We start from the raw sequence: 15,545 nt of genomic DNA, 5'->3' as shown, positions 1-15,545 counted from the left end.
CTGAAGTGTGACTGGTGACAGCTTCAAAGATCTGAAAGGAGCTGTTAATTTTTGATTATAGAATTTTTATTTTGCTTAAATGGTGTATTTTTTTAACCACATAAAACTTTTTTCATTTAAAACATAAAGGAGCATTTATTACACATTTTTCCGTCGCTGTCAAATTATGTTTACCTACTCTGCGATAAAGATAATCTGTGATACGTTATTGAGATAATACAGTGTAATTGTTTATTTTTTTTGATTGGACAATTTACACCAATTGACCTAGTCCCATGCTAAGCTTGTGTTATGGGTACTAGGCAACGGATATACATACATATTATAGATAGATAGACATATAAATACATATTTAAACACCCAAGACCTAAGCACAACACCAAATGCTCATCACATCGATGTTTGTCTCAGCCGAGGATCGAACCCGGGACCCATGGATTCGCAGTCAGGGGTACTAACCACTAGACCAATGAGCCGTCTAATTGATTTAATTTTATAATATAACTAGATACATCTACATATATAACATCGCTATTTCGGACAGTCAAATTTAAAGCTACACATCGTACCTAATGCGTACTCTTAAGTTAAGGTTTTTAGGTCATTACCGTAGAGTTAACCACGAAGACCAAATACCACCATGACAAATATACAGGCTCTACCATTCAATAACTTTCACTGCAAACCGATTGTTTTCGACAAATATCTAAGGGCATGGAAAGTGACTGCGGGTGGGCAATTTATTTTTATAGTTTCACACCAATTTGCTTTAAATACTGGTAGTTTTAACACAAGCGAAGGTAACACTTTCAATTTGACTCTATAAACAATACAACAGAGCTTGTATAGGCCCATCAACATCGGCAGCTTAACACGTATTTAAGATGCAGATAACTTTAAGTTCAGAGATTTTTATGTAAGGGAATCTTCTTGAATCACTATTCGTATCTCCTTGTTAAGACCTCCATTGAGAGCAGATTCCACATCGCATCGCATTTCTAATTCATCTCGTTCGTTAAATAAAACAAAGCGAACGGTGGAAGCGATTAAATCTTCAGTTTATACGAACAAACGATATTAATGAAATTAACTTAGACAACCTTGGCAATGGTCTACGTCTGATAATATTATGATCTGTGGTTAATATAATGAAAACGCTTGCGTTTCCGTTTTGTTATTGTAATGAACACGATAACTAGTGATGCATGCGCACTGCGCATGTACTCAGCAATATATAAATCAGTTTTGTAAAACCCTATGATTAGATACTAATGGTAAGATTTAGAATAAAGCCGTGCTAAAACTGATTCCTATATGTCAAGTAAGATATATTTTTGACATACATTCCTCTTGTGCCAGATCCATTCAACGCTTATAAATGTTGAAAATATCTATGCATACAAGTCGCAGCCCACTAGCTAAATTAGTCGTTCAATTAACGGCCTAGCCTGTTAACTTAACGGCGCCGTTTAACTAGCGGCCTGAAAGATATTCAGCCGTAGCGTAACATTTAATAAACTGGCTGGCTAATGCTTAGGCCATTCGTACGATAGAGTCTTTATTTGGCAGAAATAAAAAAGATAATCATATGACATAAAAAATATTTCTTTTAAAATGAAATTGCTTAAGTCAAATTTACATTATTATTGTCACTACACTCTTCCATTGTACTTGTTGTTTTTCATGAAAATTTGGAAATAACCATCAAAGTTGTGGTTTTCCGATGCCATATTGACAGTTTTAAGAGATTCGTTTCGAATTTGAGAGTGGCAGGTGGAGTTAAATTTAAATTAACAGTCAACAGGCTAGGCAAGTAATGAAAGGTCATCGATCCAAGTCATTTGCCTAGCTGTTTAATCAACTGGCTGAACATTTCAGGCCGCTAGTTAAACGGCTAGGCTGTTAATTGAACGGCTATTTAAGCTAGATGGCTGCGACATATATACGACACTTTGTTTTAGTTTAAAAGTAGGCGAACTCCGTACCGCCTAACAATGAATGTCGTGTTACAGATTAGCTCAACTTAATTTATGATTTTAAGAGAGTAATACAATGAATACAAAATAAATAAGTTCACTACTTTATTAAGGAAGATTTAATAACATATTGTCTAAACCCAAACATAACAAAAATAAACGTCATTGTTTAACAAACATATTATAGTCCATTAACCTGCGCCACTAAATACGCTTCCTCACGCAACAAATTCATTATGACTAAAATAAATTCGTTTGTCACCCTTCGGGAAATGGAATCCGTTCATTAATAGAGATATTATTTTTAAATTCATAACAAGCATACCAACTTGACATTAGCCCTATGATTAATTACATGCTTATTCAATAAGCATGGAAGGAAGCAAACGAGGGATTGACACTGATACAAAAAAAAAATGTGTGCGTGTACTAGGTGTACACACGTAAGAAGTGAAACTTATATAAAACCTTTGTTATACGCAGAGCCATAATTGGTTTGTTTTAAGTTTAGAGGTCCGAAACTATTTCTTTAAACACAGTAAATTTTGATACACTGCCTATCATACAATTTACAAATTAATTGCTGCAAATTGCGATTAGCAAATTTCAAGTCGAAAATGTAATCCGTTGTCAAACTTCAAAGTCAAAAACATACTATATGTCATATTTTAACGCCGATAAAGAAGTTTGACTTCAAAAAGCAACATGGAGAGTAACGGAAAAATGTGACGCGTAACGCAAAAATGCTACACTAAATTTTTTTCCAACCCCGATAAAGAAGTTTCACTTCAATAAAAGGGAAGAATAGAATCTTGGTTAAACTAAGTAAACCCAAAGGTATGAAAGGTGACGAGCATTGCTACTTTAAATGCACACGCTACAAGAAATAATAGAATAGACAAAAATACTCAACAACTCCTTCGACGCTCCCACCAGCACAGCAATTATTGCACTATCAACATTCCATGCAAATTTACGCTAATCTAGCGTTAAACGACCCAGATATAAGATAGATATTGCTGTAACAATTGATATTTAGATCAATGTGATCCGTATGGAAAGCATGAAGCATGTTTTGCGTTAAACAAACGTTTACTTTCTAATAACCCGGTAATCGCTTCGACCCTCAATAATTTCATCTGTAATGTTAGTAACGGTATGTCTTATTGATTTGTTGAAAAGGTGGACATACATAAGCTAAACGTGTTTGCGAATTAGTGCAGGCACTTATGCAGTAGAGCAGTGTTGGCCTCATGGCTTCAGCGTGCGACCCTCATACCTGAGGTCATAGGTTCGATACCCGGCTGTGCACCAATGGACTTTCATTCTATGTGCGCATTTAACATTTGCTCGAATGGTGAAGGAAAACATCGTGAGGAAACCGACATGTCTTAGACCCAAAAAGTCGACGGCGAGTGTCAGGCACTGAAGGCCACCCAATTTAGACTTAAAAATGATGATGAAACAGATTCAGAAATCTGAGGCCAAGACCTAAAGAAGTTGTAGGGCAACTGATTTATTTTTATATTTAACTTATGCAGTAGATTGGTTAATCTAAAGAATTTATTTTATTTATATTTATTAACACTTCATTGCTAGGATACAGAAACATAGTAATTAAAATAATTAAATATAAAGGAGGGCAACAGGCGGCCTTAGCGCTTTCCAGCGACCTCTTTCAGGTAACCACTGTGATTAAAAAATTAAATTAGATAATGTTAGCGCAAGCAGTGCAAAAATACGTAAGTCATATGTTATTTAGATAGAACTAATAGAACAAAACAAAGCAATTAAAACATATGTAAACAGCGAAAAGGACAAGAATATGTCTAATAAAACTTATTAGCTAGTATAACCAAGCTCTGAACAATTGGCAGTGGTGAACTTTTGTAAAAGAATTCACAATATAATAAGTAAATTTGTTTCTAAAATTGTATATTTTAGGACTAATTACCATACAATTACATGGTAAATTAAACATAAATTGCAGCATTTAAATGAGATAATTAATTTCTTGCATATTGGAAGCTGGGAACATTTAAAACAATAAATTAAATGAATGTAGATTGTGAGCGATAAAAACTGCGACCAAAATCTAATGAGACAAAAGAATTACCAAAATTAAATTGAACTTAAAGTGATTAAGTGTGTGTGAAAGTGTAAATGTTAATATGAGAATTCGTTATTTCGATCACTAGATTTGAATTATGATAAATGACTATACCACAATTACGCGTGCGAAATGTTTTAACAATATGGCTTTCGCGAAGCAAAACTCATTTAGAAATCATAGTGTTACACGGATGTGAATATAGGAAAGATTAGTTCCTAATGAAACTCAATAAATCTTGTGGAAACAAATTTTCTACGCAAATTAATATTTCAATACAAAACATATTATTATCAAGGGATAAAAATGTATTAAAAAACATTGAATAAAAATAATGATTTACACAAAAGTATCTAAAGGTGCAAAGGTAATTCTCAGGTGATCAACCAGGGTATTTTTAAAAACAATTACTGTCTAACAAATAATAAAACTAGCCTCCAAATGTCTTTGACCCAACAGTGCCCTCTTTACGACAGTATAGTCGCCACAGGAACTTCACCGTCTTCGCTATGAGGGGCTTGACTAATAATTATAATAATATATATAAAAATAGTTCATTAGGTATAAAACTTCTATCATTTTCTATATTCTGTGTGCGAAAACAAAGAAAAAATATATGCATATAATATGTGCTCAGGGTAACCAGAGATAAAGCTCATAAGTATGTCTGTTAAGATTTTAATTAAAACTAGTCAATCAAAACACGGTGTATAAATAGTATTGTTCATAGTATAGATAATTTTTTCCATACAAGACGAAATATCCAAGAACATAATTCACACATTTATACATTTTAGTGACACCTAAATTCAAAATGAATTTTTCCAACTTTTAAATGAATGTATTGTATAATAATCTTGTATCAAAATACAATTTTCTTACTTATATAATTATCGATTTCAAATTCGAGCTTTAAAAGGCATGACACTAAAGTTTTAAGAGCACATAATTTCTACAAAACGTACAGTTTAATTACACTACGCGGATACATAATAAGAAAGTTATTATATAATAAGTATTATTATCAACTGTTGTAATAATCAATTTTAATTTTATGTATTAGATAATTTTAAGAAACCTGAGTAAGAAACGATTTTAACCCTATCCGTCACGGGTTCGTGATTGGACACTACAATGGTGTAATTACGAGCGACGGATCAAAAGGATATCACGTGATATACAGGTGTTCAGTTAAATTATTTCATTCAAAAGAACTAGAAACACTACACTTATTATATACAATATGTTTGTTGATATTGGGACACAGATCGGTGCATTAATGCATGTGAATTAGGCTATATTAAAAAAAACATTTCCTTTCATTAGTAACATTTACTTGGGTATTCCGTTGAATCTATTATTTTATGAAATATTACAAAAGAAAAAAAATTATAAGTACTAACCACCATTATCTAATAAAACAAGAAAAGCAATGAAAAACTCAACTCGCAGATAAAACTAACTATTTCTTAATAGAAATACTATCCAATAAAACTTGTCGTTTCAAGACAAATAAACTGGTATAGGACTAAGTATCTAGAAGAACACACTGTATAAAGCTATAACAAAATAACACTTGTACACCAAGACGAATTATATGCTATAAAAAGAAATTTTTGTCTGTTGGAATGTTGGGAAGCATTGACCCTAATACAAATGGGTCCCAGGATAAATTACTCTTAGATTGCTGCTTTTAAGAAGATTCTTGGAAGGACATAAGATTGTATCTACTTCAAATATAACATAAAATTATTTCTTGTCTATTCTTATAAATAACACTCAAAGTTTAAGAGTTACCAGCTGCGGCTATAAATTCAATTATTATTATTAATGCATTGCTAAACATAATACATATAAGGGGGCGTCCATAAATTACGTGAGGTGTTTTTTTTTAATTTCCTGTACCTCTCTCCCCCCTGGTGAAATGTCGTGAGATTTTATTCAACACCCTCCCCCATCCCTCAATCTCACGTGAGATTTTTCAAAATGTGGGTTTCTTACGTAAACGCTTTGGATTGTTATTGTAAAAAGAAAAAAAAATTGCTTCGTGCTTTAATTTACGACTAAAACAAAATAAGTGAAATGTTGAGCGTTTAGGTGTTAGCGGGAAGTTGCAGAGATGGCCTTTAGGGTCAACCGTTTTCCTAAGTTTTTTTTTTCAATCAGAAAAAAAATTGTGTGATATTTGCCTAGACCCCCCCTCTCTCCAACGTAAGATTAAATGAGATTTGACTCGACCCCATCCCCCCCTTAAACACCTCACGTAATTTATGGACGCCCCCTAAGCCACAAATAGGTTTTGTTCTTATCATTCTTGTAAATAAATAATTGTTATAAATCGCACTTTAACTGATTCGGCTATAAATAATAAAGCGATCTAATGAAAGTTAAAATATTGTAGGTATTTGAAGAATCAATACGTATATTTTACTCTTGAAATTATATTTTGACCAATAACCAATTTAGAAAAGTTATTTGGGAAAACCTTGCTTTCTTAACACTTAACTAATTAATAACATTATTTTCATGTCTAGCATGCTGCTCTAGCCCGAAGCTTTAGAAATTCAACAGTTTCGCAATACACATTAAGAGTTAATACAAACATACTTTCGCTACGTATTATATGATACAACATAATAAAGATAAGACAATGCATGTCGCATTTTGTTATGCTCGATTTCTTTCGCTTCGATAAAATCTCATTACACTTGAAGCAATCTCCGAGATTATTGTCTCAGAAGAAAGCTTATGTTTCCGCAATAATTGCTATGATCGATGTTTAATGAAAGTCACGATCGGTGGCATTCATGTGACTACGCCGGTTATTGTGTATGAATTAGACAATTGAATTCTTTGTGTCGACCAAGCATAAACGACGAAGTTAAAGCAAGTCATGAGTTTGATACGACATGTCATGAGAATGAAAACACTAAGGGCCGGTTTTTTGATCCGTAGTTAACTCAACTATTGGTAAAAAATCGTTACTATTAGTTAAATATCAGCAAAATGCGTTTTTTGATCCGTGGTAAGAGCATCCAATGGTAAAATATCTAACCATTAGTCAAAAAAGTTAACTACTCAGTATCGGAGGGTTAAAAAGATGGCCGCTGGTAATTTATATAGTAACAGCTGTTTGTCACAGAAATCAAACTATGATAAATACGTTTATTACTATCTAATGATGAATTTAAACATATTGAGATACTTTAATTAATGAGACGATGAAGAAGACGATAATATTATATGAGAATGTGTTAATGAGTGACCAAAAATATTTAGGCAATGTCATCCGCCATTAGAAACCTGGGATGATGTAGATTTTTGTCACTGTTACCCCCTATCGAAGGGAACAGTGCTCTGGATTGTTACTGAAATTGGGAATGATTTTAAACTGCCAATGAACAAGAGTATATATAGACAGCAGCTCATACCAACCTATTTTGCTTCATTACTAACTATAGAACCGCAGCAGTATATAATTAAGTATATTACTAATTCATTATGTGTTTAATTGCCTATAATATTAACTTATAATTATTATAATTAAATAAAATACAAGAACAAGAGTATATATAGACAGCAGCTCATACAAACCTATTTTGCTTCATTACTAGCTACAGAACCGCAGCAGTATATAATTAAGTATATTACTAATTCATTATGTGTTTTATTGCCTATAATATTAACTTATAATTATTATAAGTTAATATTATAGGCAATAGAATACATAATGAATTAGAGTTAATATTATTTATATATTACTAATAATATTAACTTATAATTATTATAAGTACATACAAGTATGTACTTATACTAAAAACTACAGCTACACATTAGTTAGGGACCTATGATATTCTTTAGGGCTTTTATTACATTTGTGAGTTAGCATCTACCTACTTTATTACAAGAATTTATAAATAAAACATTTGACTTGATTAATAAACTGTTTAATTATAACTTAAATACAAACCATTTTTATTAAAAAAACATTACAAAATTTACATGAAACCCTAAAGTAGCAATTAAATATTTTCTAATTGTTTCTTCTTGCATTTCACCTCAATTTGATGCAACTCTTTTTGCTGCTACATATATTTATTGTGCCTTTCTTCCATCTGCTGCATCACATTTTGGTGCACCTCCTCTTTATGCAGTATGGATTTTTGGTGGGCCTCTCATTGGTGCAGCAAATGTTTTTGATGCTCTTCCTTAGCATAATTGAACAAATCATCCTCTCTTATTTGTCTTTGTTTCAAAAACTCATTTTTTTTATTCGTGTGGATCATAATCCGCTTCCTTGTTTCCAAAGGGTTAAAAGATTTTTTCCTTTTGTTGTAGGACACAGCTATACAAGAATAAATATAAAAATGTGCCTACACCTTCATTAAATGTATATTAAATTTAACACTTCGGTGTCTAGACCCATCTGAGTTAAAAACGTCACAGAGATTTCCAAGCTGCATCTTTTTGTAGATTGCTGCAGTGATCAGTTGTTTGCAGGTTACGACTGTGTAATCCTTGAGAAGCATCACCAGTTTGGCAGTTTCTTTTTTGGCGAAGTTAGCAGTATGGTCCCTTTAACAAAACATAAATGTATTACTTTCTATTACGAAACACAAGATAAACCGGAATAAATAACACGAAAATATGTTTGTACTTACTTATTTGACCGTTGGCTGTTTGCGGACATCGTTATTTATATATTTAAGTATCGTAAAAAGTGTAAACCGTATTAAAACACAGAAAAACAACTTTATTTATATCGTGTTATTTAGATTAATTTGACACTTCAAACTCTTCAAAGCGCAAATAACGAATGAAGATGGCAAAAATGGATTTCATTCACTCAATATGTCTAGTGTTGTCATACAAAATAAATGTTCCCCACAAAAAAGAACCACATTTTTTGGGATGTCATTGCTCATTGCACTGGCAACAAATTGACAAATTGTTAAGATTAACTATAGTTAAAAAAGGCATTGAAAAACGCATTTACGATTTTACCAATGGTTATTCATTTAACTATAGTTAATGTAACAAATGGTAAAACCATTTTTTACTACGGATCAAAAAACTGGCCCTAAGGGTACGTTTCAGACACGACTCAGCGCGAACTATGTCTCCAATATGTCAAAGTAGAGATGTTATGGATATGATATTTCGGATCTGGATACGGATATGGATATAGGAACAAAATTATATCGGTTTCGGATACGGTTACGGATATGTAATTATTTCGGATTATCCGTTAGTTTCGGATAGTTTCGGTTACGGTTATTAGATTGAAGTAAAATATAAACACAAATAGTATATAATTTATGTATTAAATGTTTTCTTTTTAATTATTTGTGTGAGAAATGAAACCATTAACAAGAGCCTGTCGAAACATGTAGTTTTATCTAGATTTTGGACTCTGCCTTTATCCGAAACTATCCGAAAGTTGTGAAACGGATACGGTTAAGGTTACGGATATATATTTTTTTCGGATATCCGATTGTTTCGGTTACGGTTACGGAGCTCCATAACATCCATATGTCAAACCATACATGCATTTTGAAGTACTTAGCTATAAGTCTCCGGTCTAAATCTCACTAGTATTTCAGAGTATACCCTCTATATTATGCCTCTATAATTCACTTAAGAAATTAACAGAAAATCGATAAGCGAAAAACCACGTTGTTAGTTCCTCAGCTGAGTGAAATAATGGATTGAAATAGAAAATACTTATTTGACATCGGAATCAGAGCATGAAATCCCAAAACAATACGTATGCATTCAAATAGCTCAATACCGTACAATAATTGCAAATCAATGGCTGAACGTCATTACATCGGCTTTCAACGATAAGCTACAATAATCTGATGTACAGTTAGAGAAAAAAGTACCGCTTGCTTTGCGCAGAGCTGCAATTTGTTTCTTCGAGCTAATAAACTGCACTTGTACCGATTATACTATTATAAAAGAAATGTAAAGGCCGGTCATTTTGATTGACCGACGATATGTTTGACCGGATATAGATAAACTATATCGATAATCAATTCTTCAGGTATACGATATTTTTCTAATTGTTTAGTTAAGTTTCTTAAAACTATTGATATTCATAAAAAAGTTGAAGGTAAACATAGTAGTTCCAATCACAATTTACAAAACAAAGAGAACGATAATGAAGTTATTAATTTTTTAAATTACATCTCGCACGCTATAATTCTTTCGAGTGTTAAGACCTCCCAACACATTAATTATAGATAAGTACGTAATAGCTAATAATTTGTTTGAAGGGCCAAGTTCAAGAGCAAACGATTTCACTTTTCACTTGTCAAACAAGAGTGAGAGTATACATATAAATAATATCTATCATGTTCCATTCAAGAAAAATACGATGCTTAGTATTTACTATTTACCCTATGATAGGATCTAAACGAATTTAAACTTTGACACATTACTATAAAGTCTATAATACGCCACATAAGTTCAAGTTTCACTAGATGATTTGTGAGATAAGAATTTTACTAAGAAAAGGTATCGATGGTTTCACAGAACTACTAAGCAGGCGTGTTTGGTTTACTTTGAATACTTAAAGATAAGATAGGTTTAGATTAAATTGCTATGCTATGTTGTTACAGTACTTAATAGTATAACTCCCTGTTATATGTGTGCGATGGATCGCTAGAGTTCCATAGGATTACGGTGTTAGGGATCGAATCGCAGAATGCAAAAAAGAATAATATTATCCCCTTAGTAAAGTTTTTGGTGCTCATTTTATAATTGTAAACAGGTAGTTTTTGTAATATATTCTTTGTTTAAACTAGTTTTTATTAGCCTGTATTCCACGATAACTTCCGCAAAATAGTTTAAAAATTGAAATACAGTACAAATTAACCCAATTACCGGTATAAAATAGCGTGTTATGTTAACAGATCGTCATAACGTGTCTAAAACTTTAAACGTTAAATTGCTATACTCTGCGTCTTAACAATTTACCAACGATTTGCGTGACAAAACATCAAGCTATGCCAAGCACGCTACGATCCGAAATAAAGTTTAAACTAAAGAACTTTATGTAAATATGTCGAAACGCCCGTCGTTTCTATTTACGTTGTAAAATTCCAGTAGCGAAGTAAAGATCACAAAGGAATACTTAATTTCCGCGTCTCGAGTTAATTTTAACCTTCGTTACGCTAGTTCAAACGGTACATCAACATACCGTTACATGTGACAAACGTAGCTGATAGCTCCTTACGAAATTGATTGAGATCCTGGGATTTACAAAGATGTTCCCAGCTACAAAAAGTGCCTGAAATATTAATAAATGTGTATGCAGTGAATTTAGCACCACTTGCACTGTGCTTAAGTATACCTCTAGTTATCAGAAAATTGATGGTGATTGTCACTTTCAGGAACGGTTAATATATCAGTGATGACGTGTAACATTATTCGCTAGTCTTTTGTATTGTATCTATCTATTCATTATCAAATTAATAAAAGCAGTACACAAAAAAATTTTCACGTTGTGTTTCCAATCAATGTCTACATCTTTTAACAACAAACATATACTTGCTCCCTGCAGCACCCCATTAGTAACTTTGACAGTTCTAACTTCCTCTTAGTAACATTTATGGTAACGTTTATCTATTCAATTGACGTGAAGGCGTTGATATTCGAAACAGGTTGACTTGTATCGAGTCTTGTACAATGTAAATTATACGTCGGCGTTCGTGGCATATCTCCACGTGTGAATTCTTTCAATTGTGGGAGTGTGCGTAAAATAACAGGTAACATGCAAAACGGTATTGGCATACTTATTACTTGCATAAGATTATTATAGATCATATTTATCATAACATAGTTTTCATTCCTAGCAAATTTAAACATCTAAATTCTAAGTAATCCTCCAAACTTGATCACCGAGTCTTCTACTCGTTATTCTTGACATACATATAGGTGATCAGCCTACATTTAATTATAAACGGACACAAAACTATACAATTCTTAGAGATTATAAAGTTGCTCAAACTAGTCCAAGAGTGTTTCAATGACGTTTCCGTTTGTGTCAAATTATCTTGTTAGATCGTTTAAAATGGCTAACTCAAACCTACTTATTTGTGAAATTTTTATCTCAAATTATAAATCTCATTCAGGCACTCGACGCCCATTCAACACCATAAACAGAAAGAAAGGTTGCATTTCTTAGAATTTTCACTAGTCAATGTACATCAAAAGTGGTTCAACAAACAAGCAGCGTGTCGCTTTCTTGTAAGCACACTGCTAGCTTGAGAAAGCTAACGATAGGGTTGTCATCTGCAATTAATATCTGCGAAGAAAGGGTAAAAAGTTATTATATGTTCCTCTAAGTGTAAGAACGAAGAAGGATAGCCTAATCGAACAACCGCAAAAAACCGATAAAGTTTTTACCGGAAATCTCTTAACGAACTATCGTACTATACCGCAGTACACTTTCAATAGTTTATAAGATATGAACTTATTTATATTTCAAAAGTTTTAACCCTAAAAGTGGTAACCCTATCTCGCCATAAGTACTTATCCTAGGACAGATGAATCACTGACCACTATTTCATAACCTCGTATCATGATTCACGACAAATGCATAACTTAGTTATGAACTCAGTGTGACCAGCGAACAAATATGGATATTTCAACGAAATTGCTACGTGATATAACCTATCGGCTAGAACTTAAAAAATGTTAGCCAAAGTTTCTTGAGTTAAAAAGCATTTCCACTTATACAGAGAATATGCTAAAGTATTTATAATACGTCATCATTTCTATACAAAAACAGCAATCGATAATCAGACTGGTAGCTGTCATATAACAAGTGATTCCTCTAATAGGTTCTACATATGAATTAATTTGAAATGTGGAACGAACGCTATGATCCAAAATAACGCAAGTATTCCAAGTTTCGCGACAAGCTAAATTACTAAGCGCCTTATATCCTGCGAGTGACCAGTTGTAGAAACAACGTGGGTATCTGGTTACAACCGGTTTGCGGTACATCACTGCTACAAAGGACACCCGACACCACTGACAGACGCAATCCATATATTTACTATTATACTCTATAATTAATATATTGTTACTACTTTAACATACTTTTACTTACCTTAGAAATATACATAATTGATTAAATATTTATAAAAGTTACTAGTCTCAATTTTGGGATGGATTAAATCGTTCGAATCTTTAAGGTAAGATCGATTACCTAATCTGTCGTGGCGTTACGGCGCCATTCTATGAGCCAAGGCCAGGCGTCATCTGTGCGACACTTTGAAATTTCCACGGCGCTTGATACTTAAATATTTAATAAAGTGTGATAGAGTTGACGAACTTAAATCTTGATGTGTTTAGGGATAATATTATCCGTTTATCGCTTTTTAAAAGTATTGACAAATATTTTCCGGAAGTTATTAGTAGTGATTATTATTAAGGCTTTATCGAAGAATCACCACCAGGCATGTTTATTTATTATACAGGGTGTCCCAAAAGTCGACGTCAAGTAGAAATTTTCTCATAGGTAATGCCACACCAGTAATCACACCATTTTCTGGAATAACAAAAAAATATCCATAACTTCAAAAATACATGACTTAATTTTTTTTTTATTTTTCTGATTACTGGTGTGGGGACACCCTGTATATATAGTGGTCGTCGAATTGATAAGATTTTTTTTAAGTCTACCCACCTCACTCCAAAAAATTAAAAAAGTGTAAACTGTACTTTAAAATAAACCAATTACATAAGGAGACATTAAATTTATTATAATTTATGTAACGCCATTGTTTTCGGACTTAAAGTACACTAGAAACTACAAAATTATAACATTCTAACGCAAAAACATCATTTCATAACGAGATATAATTTTAATTAACGTTACCAACTTCCTAATCAAATAAAAATTAATTTACCTTAAACATTAAAAGAAGACCTTGGAATTTAAACGACACCAAACTACACGAGGAGAGCAACGCAAGGAAGAATATCAAGAATATAATTAAATAATTAATTTTAAATCAGAACAAAGAACTGTATTAGAGTGAAAGGCTTTCACGCTTAAATAGAAGAAGTAATTGGGTTTTACTTTGGTCCAAAGATATGGGGAGGGATTCTGCAGAACTGTATCAAATTGTTGACTTAACTAAACAAGCTATTAAAAAACGTAAATAAAAACCTACCGAATTAAACTAAGTAAACATTTTAATCGTCTCCTGATTCTTGACACACATCCTAAGCAAGGCTTTTAGTATCTATTTAATTTAACTTTTGTAAAGCATTTAATGTATATTGCTTTTTTGACGTTCATTAGACGTGTACATTGTGTTACCTATATAAATAAATGATTTTTGGCTTTTGACTTTTGACCAACGTTACTACACAAAGAACAGTTACTGAAATTAAATAATTCTCATCGTAAAGATACGGTGCGTAAACTGTAATAAAACAATTTTTTTTGTAAACCCGACTTGTTTTATCATGCTTCATCTCTAAAGTCGTAAACTAACCAACAACTAATTCATATAGGATCTTATGAATATTATAATTATTATTCTTTATGCGTTCTTTCATTCAGTATAAAAATGACAAAGTTTGGCTTCTATTAGAGGATCAAACTATTTAATTCACATACAAAGATACAAATAGAGTACGAAATCTAACCGATACCTATTCTTAGACGTCCTAAAAAGAAACAGTGCTTCTGGCGATTCATGTAACAATCATTTCCGTGTGGCTTTCTAAAATCATTAGTGTATACTATTATCCTCTAGCATAAGCGAAAAAAGCCTTATCATTAATCAATCTCTAATCTAAATTAATATGACGGTACATATGTATTTGTTAACGGAGCATATCAAGCTAGAGGTATCGTATGGTGAAAATCGCTGGCTAGATTTAATCTTACGTGAAAAGCAGGGAATGTATGAGTGATGTCCTATAAGACAAATCTTCCTACTATCCATACTTTTGTACAGTACAGGAATGGTGACACATGTTGTATAGAATATAAGAACAATTTCCTTATGTAAAAACGTAGGCTACCGGCATGAACATCGCTTTCGTGTATATTTAGACATTTGTCCTGGTGAAAAAGTCCAAAGAAGTACAATGTACCAAAACATACCCATCGAAATTAAATAAGTAAACAAGTATAAAACAATTTATTATTTCTCCTACGTGAGCTAGTGGTTTCAACGTGCGATTCTCATCCCTGGCGTCGTAGCTTCGATTCCTAATGAACTTTCTGTCTATGTGCGCATTTAACACTTGTACGACGATGTATCGTGAGAAGCCGGCATGCCTTAGAGCCAAAAACAGTCGACGGTGTGGGTCAGGCCCAGAAGGTTTATTTGAAATCATCACGGAACACATACAGAAATCAGTGGCCTAGACGCCATTGACAGATATATATAACAATATACATATATTGGTATTACAAGTGAAAACCT

General features: G+C 32.6%; 1 protein-coding gene across 4 annotated transcripts in view; it reads right to left on the bottom strand.

Moving 5' to 3' along the window:
• The window catches only part of LOC125051695, a 215,919-nt gene that overhangs the window by 137,763 nt on the left and 62,611 nt on the right, over nt 1–15,545 (bottom strand). The window lies entirely within an intron of this gene.

Source organism: Pieris napi, chromosome 8 (genome assembly GCF_905475465.1).
Source record: "Pieris napi chromosome 8, ilPieNapi1.2, whole genome shotgun sequence".
Classification (NCBI taxonomy): domain Eukaryota; kingdom Metazoa; phylum Arthropoda; class Insecta; order Lepidoptera; family Pieridae; genus Pieris; species Pieris napi.
Note: the sequence above shows the minus strand (reverse complement) of the source record. Positions and strands in the feature narration are given on the sequence as shown.